Raw genomic sequence first — 21,628 nt, forward strand, 5'->3', positions numbered from 1 at the left:
GCTGATCCAAGCAGAGATGTGCAGATTCTTAAGGAGTTAAGGTCTTCCAGATTGTATATATAAAAATAAATAAATAAATAAATAAGAGACATCCAAGTTAATCGGCAGAAACAGCCTAATCAGATTAAGTTTTGAAACGCTGGACTACTGCAGGGTTTTCCAGCAGCTCAGCAAGCTTAATCCACGAGTGGATAACATGATACAAAGCATTTCTATTAAATATTCCTTTGCAAGACACTAAACCTATCATTTTGGGAAGAGAAACAAATAACTGTAGAGAGAATTAACGAGGACCTTTGAGCTAGTTTCCTACAGCTAGGACAGCTAAAATGTTAATCTTCTCTCTCATAATAAACATGCTTCTCTAATGCCAATATTGAATGTCCATGGACATTTGAAACTAACATAATTAAGCATCTAGGAACATTTCAGAATAATTTACCCTTATACTAGCTATTTGTACTAACATTAAGTCCAAGGGAAGGAAGGTAAAAACACAAAATGCTCCGATAGCCTCAGCTCCCAACTCCTATTGGCACGTAAGGGCAAGAATGAGCAATATGGCCTACCCTCCCTTAGAATTTGTGAAGTGATTGCATGAGTCTACTACCCCAACTTTCATTAAAATCAAGCCCGGTATAACTGAAATTTCACTCTTCCATCTACCCCCAACCCTCACTGTTCTTGAGCACGCAATTAATTCAGGCCTACAGATGGGCATAGGCATGCATCGGGATATCCAGGCAATACAGCCACCAAAGGAAAGGATAAAGCACGCACTTCCTGCTGCCCAAAGATCTGCCTATGTATTTTAGTGTATATGCATCTCAACCCCACAGTACCACTCAAACAGATTTATTCATGACCATTTGAAAATACTGGAGGTGGGGAGAGGAGCAATATCCAAGGTTAGAGTGTGTCTGACTACAGATTGATTACTATGACTTTTGTAGCCTAACTTCAGATCTATGTTCAGAGTCCGAACTGAGCCTTGATGCTTTTAAAGCGTTGTCCCTTTATCTTCCCACACATCCAGGACAAGATGCCACAGATGTGGTTTAATGAGACTGCATTTTATTAACTCATCAGGGAATTATCCAGCCACAAACTGCAGAGTGTGAGAGGGTATCTTCCATCTAATTGAAGAGGCGCATCACCACCGTTCCATGCCTGATTTCAGCCTTGTGACCACACTTGTACCACCTTCCCCTGGGAACAAGGGTAAAAAGGGTGGGCAACTGGTGCTGTTGCAGACATTGACATTGCAAACCACTTTTCAGCTTCTTTAGGGCATGCCTTCTAAATCTCACCTAATAGTCAGGGAAACCTATACATCAGCGGACCGAATACCTACTAAGTTAGGACTACATGAATCTCATCTCCTGATGCTGGAGATGCTAGGATGAAGGGGAAAAATCCATGTCACAGCATCCAATCAGGGTATGATGAATGAACCTTCATGGTCCCACGGGAAAATAACATAATGCTCGCAGGAGACCACTAAAACGCAATCCTATTCTGATCCTGTGGCTTGAGAGGAAAAACAATACACATACTACACTCCCGGTCTGCAGAGGGCCAAAGGCTTACTTAAGCAGCTGAAGGCTAGCCCCCTTCTCCCCTCCTTGCCACCGAAAGAAAAAAGTGGACCCTTTAAGGGAGCCAAACACCTTTATCCCCCAGACAAAACTGGCGTGTCTTTGAGGTTACAGGAGTTGCACTGGCAGTAGGACACAGCTTTACATTTATGTTATGCTCTGTGTTTGCATAAGAGCGCTTACAAACAACCCTAGAGACAATTGGGCTAGGGTCAGAACAGCAGCATCATACTTATTCCTGTAAAGTATAAATAAAACTATATGTTATGGCAAACACTTCCGTTAACTGATCAGATGAGCGTTTAAGAACAAACCCTCCTCTTTAGAAAACAAAGCTTTGTGCATCAGACTGGTATTACTCATGTCGCCAATACAACGTAAATGAACCTATTCAATTATTTTACACTGTTTTACAGGCCCTTGAAGGCCTAACCATAAATACTGGCACAGTGTCAGCTTTTAAGTTAAGTTGTCTTTTGTAGCTTGATAAGTTTGGGAGTTTTTTTTAAACAAATTCCTGTAAAAACTGTACGGCTGCTGCAGACAGAAAGAGCACACAGATGAAGCTGCATTTTAAACTGAAGTGGTGCCTACGGACTATCTCCTTCCCCCAAAGATTGAATCTAGTAACTGAATTATGAACCCAAGGAAACCACTTTCCCATGAAATACCCCATCAGCCCCTTATCTTTATTGTTAGAAATGAGATACGATAGTAGGGAAACTTCTGAAAGTACCATTTCATTAGAAATGACTTAGTATACAGATCACATGTGTAGCAGCTTAGATTGCCTTATTGACAAGCCCATCCCCATAGACTAATATTAGCGGGTGCATTTTACCTTGTCAGTTCAGCTTGGATGAAAACATACAATTAACAGATTGAACAAGCAATATAGATGTTTCCTATCAAGTCTTGACAAATGAAAGGTAAGCAAGGCCATGTGGTTCTCATAAATCGCTGACTTTGTTATGCTGATGTTTGTATTACAGTGGAAACACTTTAAAACTACAATGTGAAAATGAAAACCTTGTCAAGCAGAACTGAATTTAGTTTGCACGTAAGAATATATCCGTTCATTTGCCACAGATGTAATGTCAACCTAAACAATCGAAACCAACACCAAAAGAGAGAAATTCTAGATACTACAGTACTAAAAATAATTAGTTGCCAGTACTAATGGAGCAATTTCACTCAGATTAAAACACTCTCAAATTTGCCTAGCTGAAATGGGAGCAGCCACAGTGCAAAGTGATCTGATTATTACTCAAAAGATCCATAAATAAATAAACAGTACTCTCTCTATATGCTGGGTGAACCTATATCTAGCCCCCCCCCCCCAATCCTGACTTTTCTTCTTGCAGTACCTTTGTTTGTGCCATGAAAATAACAAGTCAATTCAGTTTTTTAGTTTCAGCACTTTCACTCTTTGGGTCCTTTCCTTGGTTTTTTGATTTTCCTTTGGGATTTTGTAAGGGCAATAACAGTTCAAGGACTTTATCTTTGATTACTGACATACACTTTGGGGAAAAGCGGTTTTTCCTAAAACTGAAAATATGGGCTTGACTTGCATGCAAAGCCAAGTTATAATTGTAACAACAGAATAATACCTGAGTGCACAGAGTGTTTGCATTAGCAGCACAGAAGAGGCCCAGTAACAGCTGACAGATGCATATTAATTCAAGACGTGGCCTACATAACCTGCAAGGCGAGCCAGCTACTTCTGAAAGCCCCGTGACTCAACTGAAGGGCTTGGGATGCAAATGTTACTCAAGTTAAGGCCATGCTCATTACAGCTTGAGTTAAGTACAAGTCAAACCCTGGCAGTGAAATGAGAAGGGTTTTAACCAAGGATGGTTAGCTAATATTATAACAACATTACAGAAGGAAAAACTGGGGAGCCTCTGATGCATTTCTATTCATTTACAAAAAACATAAAGGCCCGTTTCTCTGAACCTCAAAGGAGTTCAACAGCAGGGTATAGTTTCTTCACCAGCAGTTTCAAGCCTTTCAGCTGGGATGTTAACCAAGAATCCTCTCTCAGCTTTCTCTTATAGGGCCATCCTTCTACTAGTTTTTCTGGTACTTGTTCACTCCTTCTCTGTGGTTTCTGCCACTTCCTTTCACACACAGCCAGTTCCCCAACACGACAATGTGTATTTATATTCATCCTACAGTGAAATCCCTACACAAGCTCAGATCCCTGACAGTGCTGTATGAGGCATGGAAGCTATGTACAGACAGTCAAAAAGCCTGAGGCTGGATCAATCTTTGCAGGTTAGTCTAAGCTGCGCAGGTTGAACCAATAAGCAAGTGAACAGACATTCACTTTCGATTCTGGAAATGCAGCCACATGCCTGTGGTGGCTCAAACCAGAAACTGGGGCATGCTAGAGCACACCTCCCTGCTCAGCTGGAGGAAACAGCTTAGGCCAAAGCTAGCCTGCCCACCCTGAAAGGGGGGCAAGGAGGTTGTGGGGGAGATGCAAAGCATCCTGGGATGCTAGGGGACTGAGTTAACTTGAATCTGGAGGGGATCTGGGACAGAAGTTCAATAAACCATTTTAACCTAAATCAGTTACGGCCGATACTACATCCATCAAGATTCATCTTAAACCAGTTTTGACCATTTTGGAAGTGGTTTCTGTGCAGTGAATTTCTGTTCTGGTACCAACTTGTACTGGTTTCTGATCACTTACACCAGTTTGTGTGTAATTTCTGTTCCTAGCTGAGAGATGGGTTCACATTGTTTCAGCTACTTCATTCCATAAAAAAGCAGTCAAAGCCTTGACCCTGAATGAAAGTCAGCTTCCCAAATCTGATGAGATTTTGCCCACAACCCAAGTTAAAAGAAATAACATTTTAGGGACTAAGCAGAAGTCGGCAGGACTACTCATGTACAATGCTGTTTTATCTTTCAATGAGATGAACTAAATCTTGAGAAAGAGCAAGTTTGGGATAGAGAGGTCCAACAAAAAGCCCAGATAAAAAAAAAAGACGACGACAGACTTGGAGGGCTTCAGAACTCAGATCTTGCACCTGTACCTTGAAGAATACATTGTGCATTAACTCTTACTGACACATGCCTACTGACAGGAGGGCTGTATACCCTCTCTAGCATACAGACATACATAAGGGAATAAGCAGACCAGAGCATTAGGAGGAAATCTCAGTAACCTCCCCACTTTGTTCAACTGAAAAGGGAACTGGATCCAACCTTAAATCCTGCAGAGCCCAAAGGGACAGAAGGAAGCCAGGGTATATAGCAGTTTGTTACTAGGGCCACTTTCTGGTCAGGAAGGGTAGCTTGAGGAAAGAGAGACTCGGCTGAGAATCAACTGCCCACTGAGGGCTTAGGCTGGGGACAACGTCTACCTGTACATTACATCTGCTCCTCTCCCAGCCCTTGCATTCCTGATCCACCAACCAGCATATATACCTCTATGCAATTAACAGGGAAGGGAAATGATGCTGCAGAAGTAATCCACAGGAGTAATCATATAATTTATCCACACATGGAAGTCTGAGCCTCCACTAGACATACATAAAAGCATTAAAGGGACCTCAGAATTTGAAGAATAAACACCACCAATAAATGTGTTCATATACATATGCATATGTGTGCATATTAAGGGACATGCAAATAATACTTTCACTAGTCTTCATTAGCCCCTTCTAGAAAACAAATAACTTCTGGCAAGCATTTGCTTTTTCTTGAGATCATGGAAATAAAAATAGGATATGGAAACTAGCTAGTGTCTATGTCCAAAAGTAGTATATATTGTCTGTTAAAGTGTTGAATGACACCAACCTGTCTGTTTCTAAGATGACAGACGTTTCAGAGACCATTTTTTTTATTTCTTTTAACATTACCAAAACATTTTCTAATGCAGATGGTGATGGGCAGTGTTAATCTGATGACCGGCATTCATAGCTTCATAGACACTAGGGCTGGAAGGGACCTTGGAGGATCAGAGTCCAGCCCCCTAAAGGTATTCAAGAAACATATTTAAATAGTCATATATATTTGTGCATACTGAGGCTCAAGTTACTTAATGGCAGAATAAGTTATTTTTTGAGTACGTCCTCATGCCAATAACCAAAGTAGGCACTGATTCTTGCTTAACATTGTTTAGATCCCATTGAGATCTATGGGACTACATGGATGTACAAGATCATATACGAGACCTTGTATACTTGGAGTCCAAGATTGTAATCTCTATGAGATACAGTTTTTTTTTGCTCAACTACTGTACAGCAGCTGATGCAGTGAGACCTTGAGTCACTATCTGGGGCTTTTAAGAGCTGCTGCAGTGCATAAAAGAAAATTACATCATTTCCCATTATAATCTCACCAGCAGGAGGCATCTATAGTACTTTTTACTTTCCCTCTATTAAGCACAATATTCATTTCTACCAACAGGTGGCAATATTGTAATATATAATATATACAATGTACACGGCCATATATATGCACCCACACGTGATTTGTCACATTATGTAGAGGACATGCAAGGTGAAAAATTCAGAACAAGTGAAGGGTCATAACACTTGATTATTCTTAAAATTTTACTTTGTTTTCTTGTCTCCAAATTTCATGTGGCAGAATGTCTGACCTACATACACAGTACAGCACCCTCTGCCCAACAAGACATTAAAATACTTTCTATACACACACACACACACACACACGTGTGCATGCACACACACAAACACACAGATGGCAACTTTCCATCATGCTCCAAAGCACACATACATGGGGGACTGCAGGTAGAGGCAGGGGTTTGGTGCACGTGCCAGCATCAGCTCTCATGTGATACGACTCCCATTCGAGCTACCACAGAAGAGATTACCAAAGTTTAGGATCTCTTTGCACAGAGATGCTTATCCCCTGAAGCATCAATGCAGATACTTGGAGACTGTAGCTACTGAGGTTTTAGGGGATCAAACCTCATACCACAGCAGAGAAACTCCAGCCCCCAATGGGATATTTACCAAAAGACCTTGGATTAGATACTCGTGGAACTTCCCAATTTCTAATTGCCATATAGGAAAGGTAACTTTCTAACACACGGCCCTCTTTCATATTCACTACGGAGAGGTGGTAATTTTTTCTTGTCACCACCCTCTTGAAAGCTATGCAATGGAAAACTCATTTTGCCCTCCCCCCATCCCCCAAAAGGCTTCAAAATATTTTCATTTTTGAAAGCAAAAAGTGTACTTTGTTTTAAATGGGGGACAACAACCCCTTTCCTCAAAAGTTGTACTTTGTTTTAAATGGGGGACACTAACTCCTTTCCTCACCCTTTGTTTTTTCTTCACTAGCTTCTCGCCACCTTTTTTCAATGAAAGGGAGTTAAGTAGTAAAGAAAGCCGACTCTTCTAGAAAACTATGTGAAGGTGTTCATGGGGGTTGGGGGGTGGGGCATTTAAAAAGGAAAAGGAAAACAAACATCTCAAACAGCTCAATCCAGAATTTCATTTCGTCTTAAATTAACAAAAATTACCGACTTTCAAGAAATTCTAGCATCATGGGTTTGTTTAACTTCCGTTTGAGGTTGGACTTCTTTGGAGTGGTATATTTTTGTTTACGTTATTCAATACATTTAAATACAAAACACTGCCCCCCCCCCGCCACAAGAGAAAGACATGAATCTGTGTGTTATCTGCAGTACTAGGAATCGATGTAATGTTCAGAACCACTCTCCTGCTTTTATACCTTTGACGCGGTATCCCCATCAACTGCCACTACCTCATCAGGAAATATTTTATAGCTGTCATTATTATGGCCCCTCGAGTTATTTACTTTTATGCTAACATTTATAGTCAGTGTGGGGGATGCTAAGATCAGTCAATTCAAATAAGCCATTTTAGCTGAGTGTATTATCATTGAGGTAATTGGCCAAGCAACCTCGCATTCAACTCTGTAGCTCTGTGGAAAGAGGTTAAGCATGAGAAGTTCCCAAAATACCTCGGCGTAACTCTCGATTGGAGCCTCACCTTTAGTGGGCATCTAGGGAACATTGCTAAAATAACCGAAAGGATGCGTTAACCTTGTGCAAAAACTGGCCGGAACGAGATGGGGAGCAAATGCAACCACGCTTCAAATGGCTACCTTAGCACTTGTTTTCTCTGCAGCAGAAGGCTGCTCCCCAACCTGGAACAAAAGTGAACACAAAAAGATTGCTGATACGCAGTTAAATGCAGCTACGCGCATTACATCAGGAACGCTAGAAAGTACACCACTGCCATGGCTTCCAGTTCGAGCGAACATTGCTCCCCCGCAGCTCCGCTGTGATGCCACATACACGAGGGAATATCATAAGGCCATCGGTAACCCAAACCTCTCAATCAACAAGGACATCACTATGCCACCACCGGATAGGCTCAAATCTATAAAACCCTTCTGGAAATACACCAAGAAGCTCTATGATAATAACAAGAGCACAGAAGAACAATGGAGGGAAGCCTGGGCAAATACCAACTTGCCACAGAAGTACATCGTCAGCAACCCTACAATTCCCCACCCAGGTTGTGACCTACCAAGAAAGATTTGGACCTCCGTGAATCACATCCTGACGCTTCACGGGAAATGTAGACACCTACTCCATAAATGTAGAATCAAAGAGAGTCCGGTTGACATTATGGTGTGATTTTTCAGAAGGTGCAACCCATTGTGAATGACTGCCCAATTAGATCATTTAATGGCAATCTAAAAATCAATCCATGCAGCCACCCTTGGAGCAGCCAAAGAGTTATCCAATTTAGATATTAATCTATAAATGGTGTAACCCTAAAATATCTTGCAAAAGAAGAACTTTGTAGTAGACATCTCTGCCTGTTTCTATCTTGATAAACTGAGCAAACAAATCTGATCGATTCTAAAATCTCCGAGAATACTGTAACCATCAGTAGGAAGCCCATACTGATTTGGGGGAGTAGGGGAAAAGAGGGGTGTGGAAATCAGAAAACCAGGGCATTATTATAACTTAACTAGGGGGTGAGGAGGGGGATATCAAGCTGTAAGCACTCTGTGTTACACAAATAAAGAATATGTCCAGTGTGCTGTTCTTTACTGGTTTCCCTATTTGGCCAAAGTAAGTAACGAGGCATTTGATCCTCCAATACAAAAAAATTGTTATTTCAATTACTCTCCTCCTCTGAAGAACACACAGGGCTTCACACACGGGAGAGTTCCTTATTTCCATTTTACAGATAAATGTTGGCCTGGAAAAAAGTTTCATGATTTACCAGAGGTAACACAATAAGCCAGCGGTACCCAAAACCGGAGCCTGCATTTCCTGACTTACCTCCAAGTTCTAACAAAGTGGGAAGATGCTTCTCCATAGGTCATATCCTATAATCAGCATACTACATGCTTTGTTATTGCTACAAAGCTCAAATAAAGCCCACCACAAAACAGCAAAACCACCAATTAAAAAACATTCTTGGGGAGGTGAACCAATTTTTTATCATATAAAAAAAAGAGTGGTAGCTTAAAGGCCTAATACTAGTAAACCTTCATTTTTATATACTGTAGGTCTATAGAGCAAAGCAAAACCTTCAAAGAGATAGGATTGTACAATGAGATAAGGATTCAAACACATGGATATTCTTTTGTTATTTTCTGAACTAGATTCATCTCCCTTTTACTTTGTATTGGTAACAACTGAAAGAAAAATCCAGCTGTGTATTCTCAACTGATAAGAAATGAATTTGGGTGTCAGTGTAACAAGGGGAGCTGTAGGAATTTTTGATAAAAGCCCTTCCTGTAATAAAAAAAGCATCAAAGTGGTATTACTGAATAGTGTTTCACCTTTCATAGCTACAACCTACCACAGAAAGAAAGATGTAGTTTCCAGGGCTACTTAACTGCGGGTACCCCATTAATCTCCTGTTTAACTACAATCCGGAACATTGCCTGAGGTTCAAATGTAATAAAAAGGAGATGCATAGAGTAATCTGTCAATTTTCTCTTTCATTTACTTAACTTTTAATGTAAAATTATCTCATGCTGATATAGCACCTTTCATCCCAAAGCACTACATAAACTTAAATTGATATACAAACTACGCCAAATGATCATTTCAGTCCCTACTGGAATGCAGCCACCTCCTCCTGGTTGAAATGCAGCAGCTCAAAGCGTGCAGAACCACCACTAGGAATCAGTCTGAGGACACGCACCCTATTGGGGGAAAGCAAAGGAAACAAAAAGGTGGACAGAAGATAATTGCATGGATTGGAATTAGACCAAAAAACAGAGGTTAACGGCCCTGGAACTCTCAACCCGTATTGTGGCATTTTTAACGAGCGGCAGAGTACATACTTCATCAACATGGAGTGCAGGGCCTGATATATGGTAACAATACATATCAGTGATGGCATTCAAATCTTCGTTAGGATAAGGCAGATCAGGCAGATCACCGCCACTTTTGTGAGCTACATTTTCATTTGGGGAGAGGCAGGTGGCAGGAGAAGATATTGTACCTTTTTATTAAAAAAAACCCAACAAAACAAAACATACTGCCTGACTGATGTCTTTTCTCCTACTCCCTCCTCTGTTTCTGAACACAGGTACAAAACAAAAGTTTTCTGACATCTCCACTATGATCGAGGCAGCTGGAATTTATAGTACAAGCCTTTGGCATTTGTAGAAGCTATTTCCATGCTTGCAACAGATGAGATAATCAGGTCTCTGTATTTTTATAGAGGTTTTTCATCTGGGCTTCAGACTAAACATTGAGTCAGATTCCCTGCTGACATCTCCAGTGCCTTCAATGGATTTATGCCAACAAAGAACTTGGCACCTTATCATTATTTTATCTACAACATACCTCTACCCACATAGGGACATGTGTGTGTCTACATCATTTTCTGTGTAAGCACGTAATAGTTCTGGGTTTAAAATATACAACTAGAAAATAGGAGCCACTAGGGCACATTAAACGTATGTCACATGAACAGCAACTATGTTATACAAATAGCTTTACCATTTCTGAATGACCAGAGACTAGAGCTGATATATGCATATTTTAAAAGAAAAAACAAGTGATATATTTTTAAAACTGCATCATGCTCTGCAGCATCATATCCATTGCTTAGGTTACCCGTATTATTTTGGTTTTAGCGATTTTCAAAAATTGTTTAATTCATGGTAATTGGAAACAGTCGTATAAAATAAAGATTATTATATAAAACTGTCACAGATGAAGAACTACATGTACGCGATTACTGTAATGCAGTCATTGGTTTACAGCTAGATCCTAAGTTCTCTTAGGTGTGCTACAAATCCCTATAATGGCCTTGAGTGCTACACTTTGCTTTTATCTCTGATTTACCTGAAAGATGTGTAAAATATCATGCCACTACACTAGACAGCTCTTTATTGGCTGTCCATCTAAAGAGGCTCAAGAGAGTTATTCTAGCAAAAAGCTGGCAGTAATTTACACTCAATAAATTAGCTCAATAAATTGATCTCCCTTTTTCAGATGGGAGCACAGGAATAAACTAGGTGATTTGCTAAGCGTGTCCATTTTTGAAGGGTTGCTCTCACAAAACGCAGAAGCCGCATGTCACCTTTTTGTAGGCTGCAAGAACACGCGCAAGTCCACACAAAGTGCCAGATCTGCTGTTGGCCTTTCAGGTCCAAGCCCTGTTGGAAATTTTAGGTATCTGCACTACAAGCCTCCTGGCAGAATCAAGCTCCCGGAAGAGGATACCCTTCGTGTTTCGTAAGAACAGGCACAAATGGAAGAACTCTGATGAACAGCAACTGATGAGCACTGCAGCTCTTAAAAACAGTTTTGGCACTATACCATTTCAAAAAAGGATCCTCAAAAAAGGAGAAAATAAAAAAGTGGTTAACTTCTCTGCAGCTAATGACATAAAACCTTTTACTCCAAAAAGTACTCTCAGACACTTTATGAATGCTATACGGTATGTCAATTTGCTTCATCCGTCCATGAAATGCAGTCACCTCGAACAAGAAAAGAAACAGCTGCTTAACAGTGTGTAAAAAACACTTCCCACCAGCTTAAGGTAAGAAATGAAGAACAGGTTATTGGGCTGAAACTCAAGTAAGAGCTTTTAGGTATGCAAAATGCAATTATGCAGCCCATACAGGAAAAGCAAGTAACTGTGTTCTTTGAAAACTTCTAAACAAGACCACCATGTAGAACAGCCTCATGTTAAGAGAAGCAGGAAAAAGGGAGGGAAATGATTATTATATACAAGAAGGGGAATAGGTTATTTAAAAAAAGTGTTGGAGAGAAAACCCATTCTAAAACATCTATTCCAGCCCATTAACAGTGCAAAGTTTTGTCTCCCAAAAGAGAATGCGTTTAATATCAAATTAATAACACATGCTTGAAAAACTGATTTTTATTAATAAACCCTCTGAATCAATGTGACCACACAAGGGGCTTCTACATCTAATGCAGATGAAGCTCTACTATTAAAAAGAGCCTTTCCCAGCTCCCCCCACTTTGCAACTATTTTGCAAGGCTGCAGGTTACGGCAATACACCTAACTTCTCAATTTTCCAGCTTTCACCAACAGGGACGTGTTTTTGTGAACATGATAGCTTAACTCCTTGCACATTAATATATCCTGGAGTAATCTTCTTCAGCCAGACTGAGTTGCCCCCCATGTTTTTTTTTAGTTTGACAGGTATAACATGATGTGCTTTTATACAGTGTTTGGAAATAGTCACAGCTAGATTTTCAGCTGATGCATCTTGTATGCCAGATTGTCAGAGCACTAAAAGTTTAATTGATAATAAAGATATCATCATCATCTTAAATTTATATAGCGCCTTTCATTGTGAAGTATCCCAAAGGCACTATTTACTTACAGGTATCTTTGAAGTGGAATGCAGCTGCTGTCTGCAAAACCCAAGAGTATGAGTATGGGCTCTTTTAAATGAACAGACCTAGGTGTGATGCTACTTGGCCGATTAAAACAAAACTGCTTTAGCTCAGCGCAGTGGCTTTACTGGCCATCTGTAAAGCAAGACTTCATCCCCTGTCCACAGATGTCACCAAAGTAAGAAAACACAGGATTTTTATATGAAATAGATACCAGGACAGGATGGGGACTAGAATAACTCACAAACTGCTATATACCCTGGCTTCCTTCTGTCCCTTTGGGCTCTGCAGGATTTAAGGTTGGATCCAGTTCCCTTTTCAGTTGAACAAAGTGGGGAGGTTACTGAGATTTCCTCCTAATGCTCTGGTCTGCTTATTCCCTTATGTATGTCTATATGCTAGAGAGGGTATACAGCCCTCCTGTCAGTAGGCATACGTCAGTAAGAGTTAATGCACAATGTATTCTTCAAGGTATATGGATCCAGCTATGGCTGTCCCTGCCACTAATCTGTGGCACTGAGCAACTCTAATATGCTGTCACCCTGCCCAGCCATTGCCCCTCACTCCCAACCCACAGTGCCTCATCCCTCCAGCCCTACTAGTGCCCCTCACTCCTGACCTGCTGCTCCCACATGCAGGCCCCAGCTCCCCAGTGTGGGGGAAAGGGTGTGGGGGGGGCAGACAGGGGGTGGGTGTATGCAGAAGGGATGTGTGGGCATACGTGATGTCATAGGTGACGCGTCAAGGGACCATGAGGGGCTCATGCCCCTCTAGATTTCTGCACCCAGGAGGCATAAGGGAGGCTGGAGCCAGCATTGGGCTGGTCCCAGCCTTACCCAGGGTCCTGGGACCTCCTGGTAACGCAACAGTGGCACTCCTGCCACTCGGAGCGGGGCTGGCAGCTGGAGCATGGCTCCGGCTGGCCAGGCTCTGGTTTTGGGCGGTGCATGCTGTCATGTGCGCTGCCCCACTTTTTATCCCCCCGCAGAATTTTTTGACCCGGGGATCTCCCAGGGTAAAAGAAACCCCCCACGTTGCTACCTTGCAGCACGGAGAACACCCAAATGTGTGGTATGTGCTGCACACATAACACATGGTCACACTCATCTGGACGCAGTCTCTGTCCCTGGACTGCCAGCTGAAGACCAACTACTTGTTCACCTCTTTAAGGCTAGTAGATAAAATACAGCAGAGATGCTGCACAAAGTGAAAATGCACCTTGGATGGTGTACGTCCATCTCAGAGAGCAAAACACAAAGTAGTAACAGGAAATTATAACTTCACCTCTGGACCACTCAATAGATGAGTCCTGCAAGGATTAAATTTCTTCCCTGACCTGTTTGATACCGCAAGGACTCGAGTGCCAGTAATACAGATACAACACAGGGCTCTACCTGCTCTCTTCCACATAAAACTGTACCAGTGGCTTAGCACAGGGATGAAACAGGCTCATATATGGTGCAAGCTGAATCTAAGGAAGACACAGCTTATACACTGGTGAGCAAAAGACAACGTTTTGAAGAGTCTGCAGGCACAGCCAGCTTCTTTGCATGAAGGTACACACTGAGAACTGATCAATTTGGACCATAGCTGAGAAGTGCTCTGGATTTCTTGTTAATGCTAAGCTGTCACAATCACATCTACGAGCAATATTTTTACCACCGCAATCAGCCACAGCATTATACACTATAGAAAGTTACTTTAATACTACAACAATGAGCGCCAAACAGAAACTCGTGTTTTAAAAACCAAAGTCTGTACTTGATACAAAATCATCTGTCAAATAAAACTGATGCGATTTCATACCATTCCACTCCGCAACAAATGTCTTCCTTGAATTTGCTGAACACACTTACTCTGCCATTGATAAGGGAAAATTTACTGATGCTGTAAGTTCTGATTTTTCCAACTAAATATAAAGTAAGGAGTTCTGGCCTTAGCCTTGCAAGGTACAGCATGCACTTAACTTTCATTGAAGACCCCAGCACCACATGGATGTCTCCAAATAAATTACTTTTCTTCTTATCTTGCTAATTGTTATCAGAAAGCAATTTTCCAGGCTTATGACCTGGATGCACATTCCCCGTCTTCCCCCTCCCTGTGTCTTACCACATACACAAATGTCAACCCTTTATATATTTTGCTCTGAAATTATAATACTGCGCTTTTCTTTTCTTTTTAAACTATTTTATAGTGCAGCATGGAATAAAAATAAAATCCAATAAACTGTATCCAATGTACAGATTAAAAGAAATAGTGAACTTACTCTATCCCTATTATATATTTGAAGCCAAAGTCCATTTTCTCCACGGCTGGCCATTTATCATCTACTAGATTAATTTTTCTTTTCTCAGAGTATAATAAAAACCTTCGTCTATACACATTAAATTCTACGTTTCAAATAAAGGGGAAAAATATCAGTCTGTTTCCTTTTTAAATTAATACTTTAAGCTTTTTAACGTGCAATTTGTTAAAGGGCATGGCACAAAACTAAGGGGAAAAGCACATTATTTCAAAGAATTGAGCTAATAGGACAAATTCCACCAGGTTTTCCAGAATAGTGCCTTCAAGTCAACACCTCCGGTTTTCAATGGACATGATTCTGCTAACGGCTTGCTCACTGAGAAGGTAAACAATAGTGCCACTGCCAAGAAACAGGCCACTCAGCATTTGGCATTGTGCATTAATAATTCCTTGGATGTATGTAATTCCTCTGGACTTACACCACTACAATCGAAAACACTATTTCACACTCTCTTTCTAAGGTCTTAACACTTGTATTGCCTCGCATGTACCTACCACAGCTATTAGTACTCCTCTTCTCTCACCCACCAAACCTATACACAAAAAGTGGGGGGGAAAAAAACAACACTACCAGAAGACTTTATAGTCTCTTGTGCTCCAAGATTAAAGATGGATCAACTGCCAGGAATAGATATAGATGAGCTGAGCATTACATTTTGAGGAGCGTGAAGAAATCAGTAGGTACAGATAAATATAACTATTGGCAAGTGCAAGGTAATGCATCCACACCCGTTACTGGGTTCTGAGCCAGGGGCCTCAGCCCCTGATCCCTGATGCTATACAACCCCTCTGATAAAGGCGGGGGGGGGGGGAGATCTTGTGGAAGCCCCATGGGCCGTGGCCTGATAATAGTATGCAGGGGCTGAGCATGGCCGGATCCTAATGTGCAGGGCCCCAGGAGCCCAATCATAGCCAGGTGGGGCAGCGTGGTAACCCACGCCATCGCAGCATGGCCAGGATTGGGCTCTGGGGCCCCACACTGCCTTTGCCCAGCCCCTGTGCACCGGTCCCAGCGCACAGGAGCAAGGCAGGGCCCAATCCAGCTTGTATACCAGGCCTGCACCATCGATTTGGCCCACGAGGTGGAAACTGAGAGCACCACCATTCTAAGCCAACACTGTACCTAAGAGAAGGACCTCAGTGATACCGGGGACATCTTAAAGAAAACTTCTAGTTACAACGGATGTTGCAGAGATTCAGAAATGTCCTGCAGGAAGGAACAGTTATTGCAATAGATGATCTGTAGCTCTGAAAACCGTATGCACCGGGCACTGCCCAAGACCGAGCTCAAGACAAGCTCAGGAATTATTGTTTTTGTTCAGGTACGGTAATTCAGAGGACTCATCTGAGCCTCCTGAGTAGGAAAATAAGCACGAACTAGTACAGTTCCCAAACTGTTCTACAGAAGTAGAAATGGGTCAAAAACCAAGAGGCAGGGAGTGGATGATGCCCTCCTATGCCCGGTCCAGCAAACTCTGACCCAGCTCCAGATCAGAATTTCATACTTCAGATTGATTTATTTTGGAAAGTGGCTTAGGACTGACATTACACTCAAAAAAAGTAACCATCTCTGCACTCTAAGCTAGCTGAAAAAACCTCACAGGAGCTTCAGCGCAAGGTTTAAAGGTTCAGTTCACGCACGAAAATCTGTTACTTATGTGAACAGCATCATATATAAAACACTGGATGCTTGGTCATTTATCTTTCCACAGCACATTGCATGAACTGTTCCCCTTCCCAGGGAGGGGCAGTCACCACTCTATAGTCTTATTCTGCAAAAAAAAAAAAAAATTGTTCAAATCATATCTGAAGATGTAAATGACAAGATCAGCTTCAGATCAGTAAAGGGTGTTTGTTTCTGATCATTACAGGACGTTTTATTCCAGGTCAACAAAATGCCCAGCGGTAAAATAGTCATCAACAATACTGAATGCCTTTTGTTCTCTTATTTGTAAACCTCCCTCACAAGCACCTCAGATCTATTATGAACATAGATCTTCATTAAGATTCACATCCTTTGTGTTTCTGTGTATATGATCACAAGGGAAACCATGAGCCATCCCTTTTTCACTGATCTTCTAACTGCTTGTGGCTATAGCTGATCTGCACTAATTGGTACTGAGAATTTAAATCATCTCCAGAGCAGAAAAAAAGAACCACCTTAATCATTATGCCAGCAGGGTTAGCACTTACCCAACAAAACCCTGAACGTCATCAGTTCAGACTCCTTCGTGACATCATCATAAGCAGGGGTAATCCATTGTCTCCAGCAGTCAGGGATGAATTATCTTCACAAATCAACTCAAGTTCTTTCTATTATTTAAACATGTGTACTATATTTTAAATGAAGTCGGTAAGTAATTGCCATCCACCACTAGTTCTGCCAACCCCTAATATCTAAAACCTTCTATGTATTTTTATCGTTACTGACTGCCGTTATGGTTTCTCATTCTGTAGAATAGTTTGCTCTCTTCCTAAGTCTACTCAAATATAAAGGCTCCAGTATGCAAATACTAAAGCTAGTGGGGCTATTCACATTGTTAAAGTTAGTTACAGCCTTTACCCATTTGGAGAATTAGGGACTGCAGAATCCCCTCTCATACCCTCCCCTCCCTGACCAGATTTCATAGATTTCATAGACATTAGGGCTGGAAAGGACTTTGGAAAATCATCAAGTCCAGCCCCCCGTCCCAAGGGCAGGAAGTCAGCTGGGGTCATAGGATCCCAGCAAGATAAACATCCAAATTTCTCTTGAAGGCCTTCAAAGTAGGTGCTTGAACCACCTCCGGTGGCAGGCTGTTCCAGATCTTGGGGGCTCGGACAGTAAAGAAATTCTTCCTTATGTCCAGCCTGAAATGGTCCTGAAGGAGTTTGTGACCGTTTGACCTTGTCATCCCTTGGGGTGCTCTGGTGAACAGGCATTCCCCCAGATCCTGATGAGCACCCCTGATAAACTTACAGATCATCCGAGCCTGCGCTTTCCAGGCTAAAGAGCCCCACGGCTCTTATTGTGTCATTGTAAGGTCCGTTTTCCTGACCTCTGATCATGCGTGTGGCTCTCCTCTGGACTCTCTCAAGCTTCTCCACATCCTTTTTGAATTGTGGAGCCCAAAACTGGACTCAGTACTCCAGCTGCGGCCTCACCAAGGCCGAGTACAAGGGGAGAATGACGTCCCGGGATTTGCTTGATGCAAGCCAGCATTTTGCTTGCTTTGCTAGCCGCAGCATTACATTGAAGGCTCATGTGCATCTTGTGGTCACTCATGACCCCCAAGTCCTTTTCATCCATAGTGCTAGCCTGCATAGCACTGCCAAGCCTATAAGGATGCTGCACATTTTTTCTTCCTAAGGTGGAGAACCTGGCATTTTTTGGTGTTGAACACCATGAGGTTCTTGTCCACTCATTTCATGAGCCTGTCAAAGTCAGCCTGAATTGCCCTCCTATCCTCAGGTGTGGACGCTTTACCCTCTTTAAGACTCCATTCATTTAAACTACTGAACATATCCTTTTCATGAAAAAATTGAACGTTGAGGAAAAATAATGGTAAGCATAAAAACAGCCTTGTTAAAAAAAATACTTTTTCCTATGCAGATATATAATTGGGCGGGGAGGGAGAAGGTTCAACTTGCTCATGAATTCACAGTGACTGAAACGTTTCACTCCAGCCTGTCAAACCTAGGAGATGCATCTGAATGCAATTGCAACCTCGACCATTAGCTACTTTTAATGGTCATCTAAAAAAAGTTCAATATGGGCACACTTGCAGTCAGGCTAATCAGAAAAAAAAACACAAAACAAATCTGGCTTAAAACCCTAGCATTAATTCTTAGTCATTAACCATAAAAATCAAGCAGTGCAGTCCTTTCCTTTATAATCTCCATTGTATTACCCACATAGGAACAGTACTACTAGACAGTTCCCATCCACAAAAGTGAGCCAATGGTTCCTACTATACAGCCCGACCTTTGGTATATGCAAATAAAAAAAACCTGGAAAGACTGACAGCTGGAAAAGGAAAACCAACAGTAGCAAGCATAGCTTTTTTGGCACAAATGAAAAGAAGTGAGAAAAGATTTATCTACTGTAAATCAAAAAGGAACGGGTTAGCAGCCACAAAGGGCACAGTTTTCAGGAGCGTGGTCAAACCAGATGGGTTTAGACATTTAAAGGAAGATGGAAAAAATGTTGAGAGAAGTTATTCATCTGCAGAAGAATGAAGCCTGCTCAGGGGCCCCAAAACACCACAGAAGTAATAACTAACATTACCATCTAAAGGAAGTTAAAGGTGACGTTTCACAGATTTTAATGAAATATTCACTCACCTATTTGTCCTCCTAGGAACTTCTGTCCATCCTTGATTAAAGAAAATACAAACATTTCAATCTAGGTCCTGTCAGTCTTTGGCACCTAATTATTTGAAAAAACACCCCATAAAAAGCTCCAAACACAAACACCATTGTTGCATTTCCATTCTGACATGCATTATTTACTGAGCAAGGACTCCTAACAGCAAATACAGGTTGCAACATTTATAAAACTGCAACAATACATCCAGACTGGGCTGAAAAAACGATTTCACATTTTTAGTTCAGGAGCTTTTTATATCCCACAGCATGCAACTACCTCTGTGAAATATGAACTTACTGAATTCCTGGACAGGTTAAATGAGAAAAAAAAAGTTAACTCCAGGGTTCGAATAATATTATATTGATGAGCTTATTTTACAGGCTGAAAGTGATTGAAACCAAGTTGGAAAAGGCAGGCAAAAAAGCCTGGCAGACATAACAGCCTGTAGCAGAAAATACTGCATTTCATCACTATGTTAACTGATATCCACTGAGCTATGGATATATTGCTGTTATATATTACAGACAAAAGAATCTGTGATAAGATGGAGCGATGGTTGTAAATAAATATCTGAACCTTTAAACCTGTGTAAGTAGATAGCTTTACCTATTTTTAAAAAAAGGTTCCAAAATGTGAGAAGCAAAAGAGTTAAGGCCACAAGAACAGGGAAAATAAGAGTACTCAATCAACAGCTCTAATTTAACGATGCTTGGAATGACCCCACAACCAGATTCATGTTTCCTCCATGTTTCCTCCTCCTCCCTCTTAGTTTGCTGTTGGAAAACCCTGCTAGCTAGAACAGAAAATTAACTCGAGTCTGTCCTGTAATAATGTCTGACCTTCATTCACTTGTGCGGCCAGTGGCAAGTTGAGAAAATCCCAGGCCTCCAGCGAAAGCATCTGTAGGCGTTTGGAGGCATCTATGGCACAAATGTGCCTAAATGGTTTATTTCTTGCCCGTGTCTGGAGTGCATGACCTGTGGTCACAGGCTTAGTGGGATATCAAGGCAGAGCTCAGTAAAGGTGAAGTCTTGCATACTCTCACCTACCGAGGTAGTTCACAATATCCTATAGACCAAGCTACAAGGTAAAAGGAAGTTCTAGTCCCTAATGAGCAGATTTCAAGGGAACAGGCAAAAAGTGCTATTCATTCTGCATAAAAAAGAAGTACCAGACAGGTAACGGCACCCTGCATTTTATGGGAAAAAAAATACATTCAGCAGTCTCTGGCAGTTTCTGGGAAAAGCATGGTTTTGCTTTATCATTATTTTAAAATATGACAAGAAATTCTCTAAAACTCCTCACTCATCTATCATCCATGTTGTAGATGGGAGTCACCTGAGAAACGGACATCTTTCCTGATATAAAAAGGCTTCAAAATTAAACAAACTTTTTATGTGCCAATGAAGAAAAACTTCAGAAATGCAGGCGTGTGAAATGCTTCACTCGCTCACTGAAGACGTACGGTTTTGCTTAGAACAATTCAAAATGCCACGGGATGCGAGTCCTCTTGGGATCAATAGTTTGATTTGGGGCTTCATTTGTTTTTCCATCGGTACTGTCCTTAGATGAACTGCCCGTGATCCACGTGTGGAAGTCACTCACAGGCTAATATTTGGAGCTTACACTCATCTACTTCAAAAGGTCCCTGTGGTAGAGCAGCTAAAGTGTCTTACTACAGCATGAGTTTAAGTTTCTCTCTTGGTTCATACTGAAGGTTGCCCCAAATCAGCCAAGCTTTAAACTGGCAGCTATGCAGTCTGTAGTCAGACATGATGGTAGCACCAGTGCTTGTTATGTGCTGTATGCTATGGAAATTAGCAAGTCATTTATGTTTAGGTGCACTGGCCATACTCAGGGGGTGCACCCGCACCCCCTGACATTGGTCATGTACCCCTTGGGAGCAGCAGCTGCGAAACCAGAAGTGCACTTCCCAGTTTCGCCGCTGGCTCAGTGACTGCCTGCTGGGCTCCCCCTGTCGGTGATGTGGTGCCCCCCCAGACTCAGAGGCACCAGTCGCTCATGTTTTGGTAGATTCTTGACCCTTGGGCCTCTGACTTCATAGACATATTGTATACAAAATGCTTTGACATCTTAGGAAAAGTGCATGTAAAAGATGCATATAGAAGTGTTCTATACATTGGAAATGGAAATCACATGACCTTTGCCCATAGCTATTGATAAAAGCAACCAACACCAAGAAATAAAGGAGACAGGTTTTCACTTGGCTAACCAGCTTCACTTTTCTAACAGCTGAAATTTAACACAAAATTTACTATCCTTTCTCCCACTTAAGGTTACTTGAGTGAATTATTCTTAAGTGAACTATTAACTAACAGAGCCACAGTATCCAAGGCAGAAGACTGAATAGTATTATAAAAAAATTAATCAAAAGAATTAGTGTTATGAGGAAAGAATATCAAGGAAGAAGTTTTAAAAGCCATAGAAGGCAATATCTGAATAATTATGGCAAATAAAGAAAAGGTGTGATGAGAGACTGAGTGCACAAACACA

At 41.5% G+C, this 21,628-nt stretch overlaps 1 protein-coding gene across 1 annotated transcript in view; it reads right to left on the minus strand.

Annotated features, from left to right (window-relative positions):
* The window catches only part of TENM1 (teneurin transmembrane protein 1), a 508,339-nt gene that overhangs the window by 384,733 nt on the left and 101,978 nt on the right, over positions 1-21,628 (minus strand). The window lies entirely within an intron of this gene.

Source organism: Crocodylus siamensis, chromosome 8, assembly GCF_052110815.1.
Source record: "Crocodylus siamensis isolate JL-2025a chromosome 8, ASM5211081v1, whole genome shotgun sequence".
Classification (NCBI taxonomy): domain Eukaryota; kingdom Metazoa; phylum Chordata; order Crocodylia; family Crocodylidae; genus Crocodylus; species Crocodylus siamensis.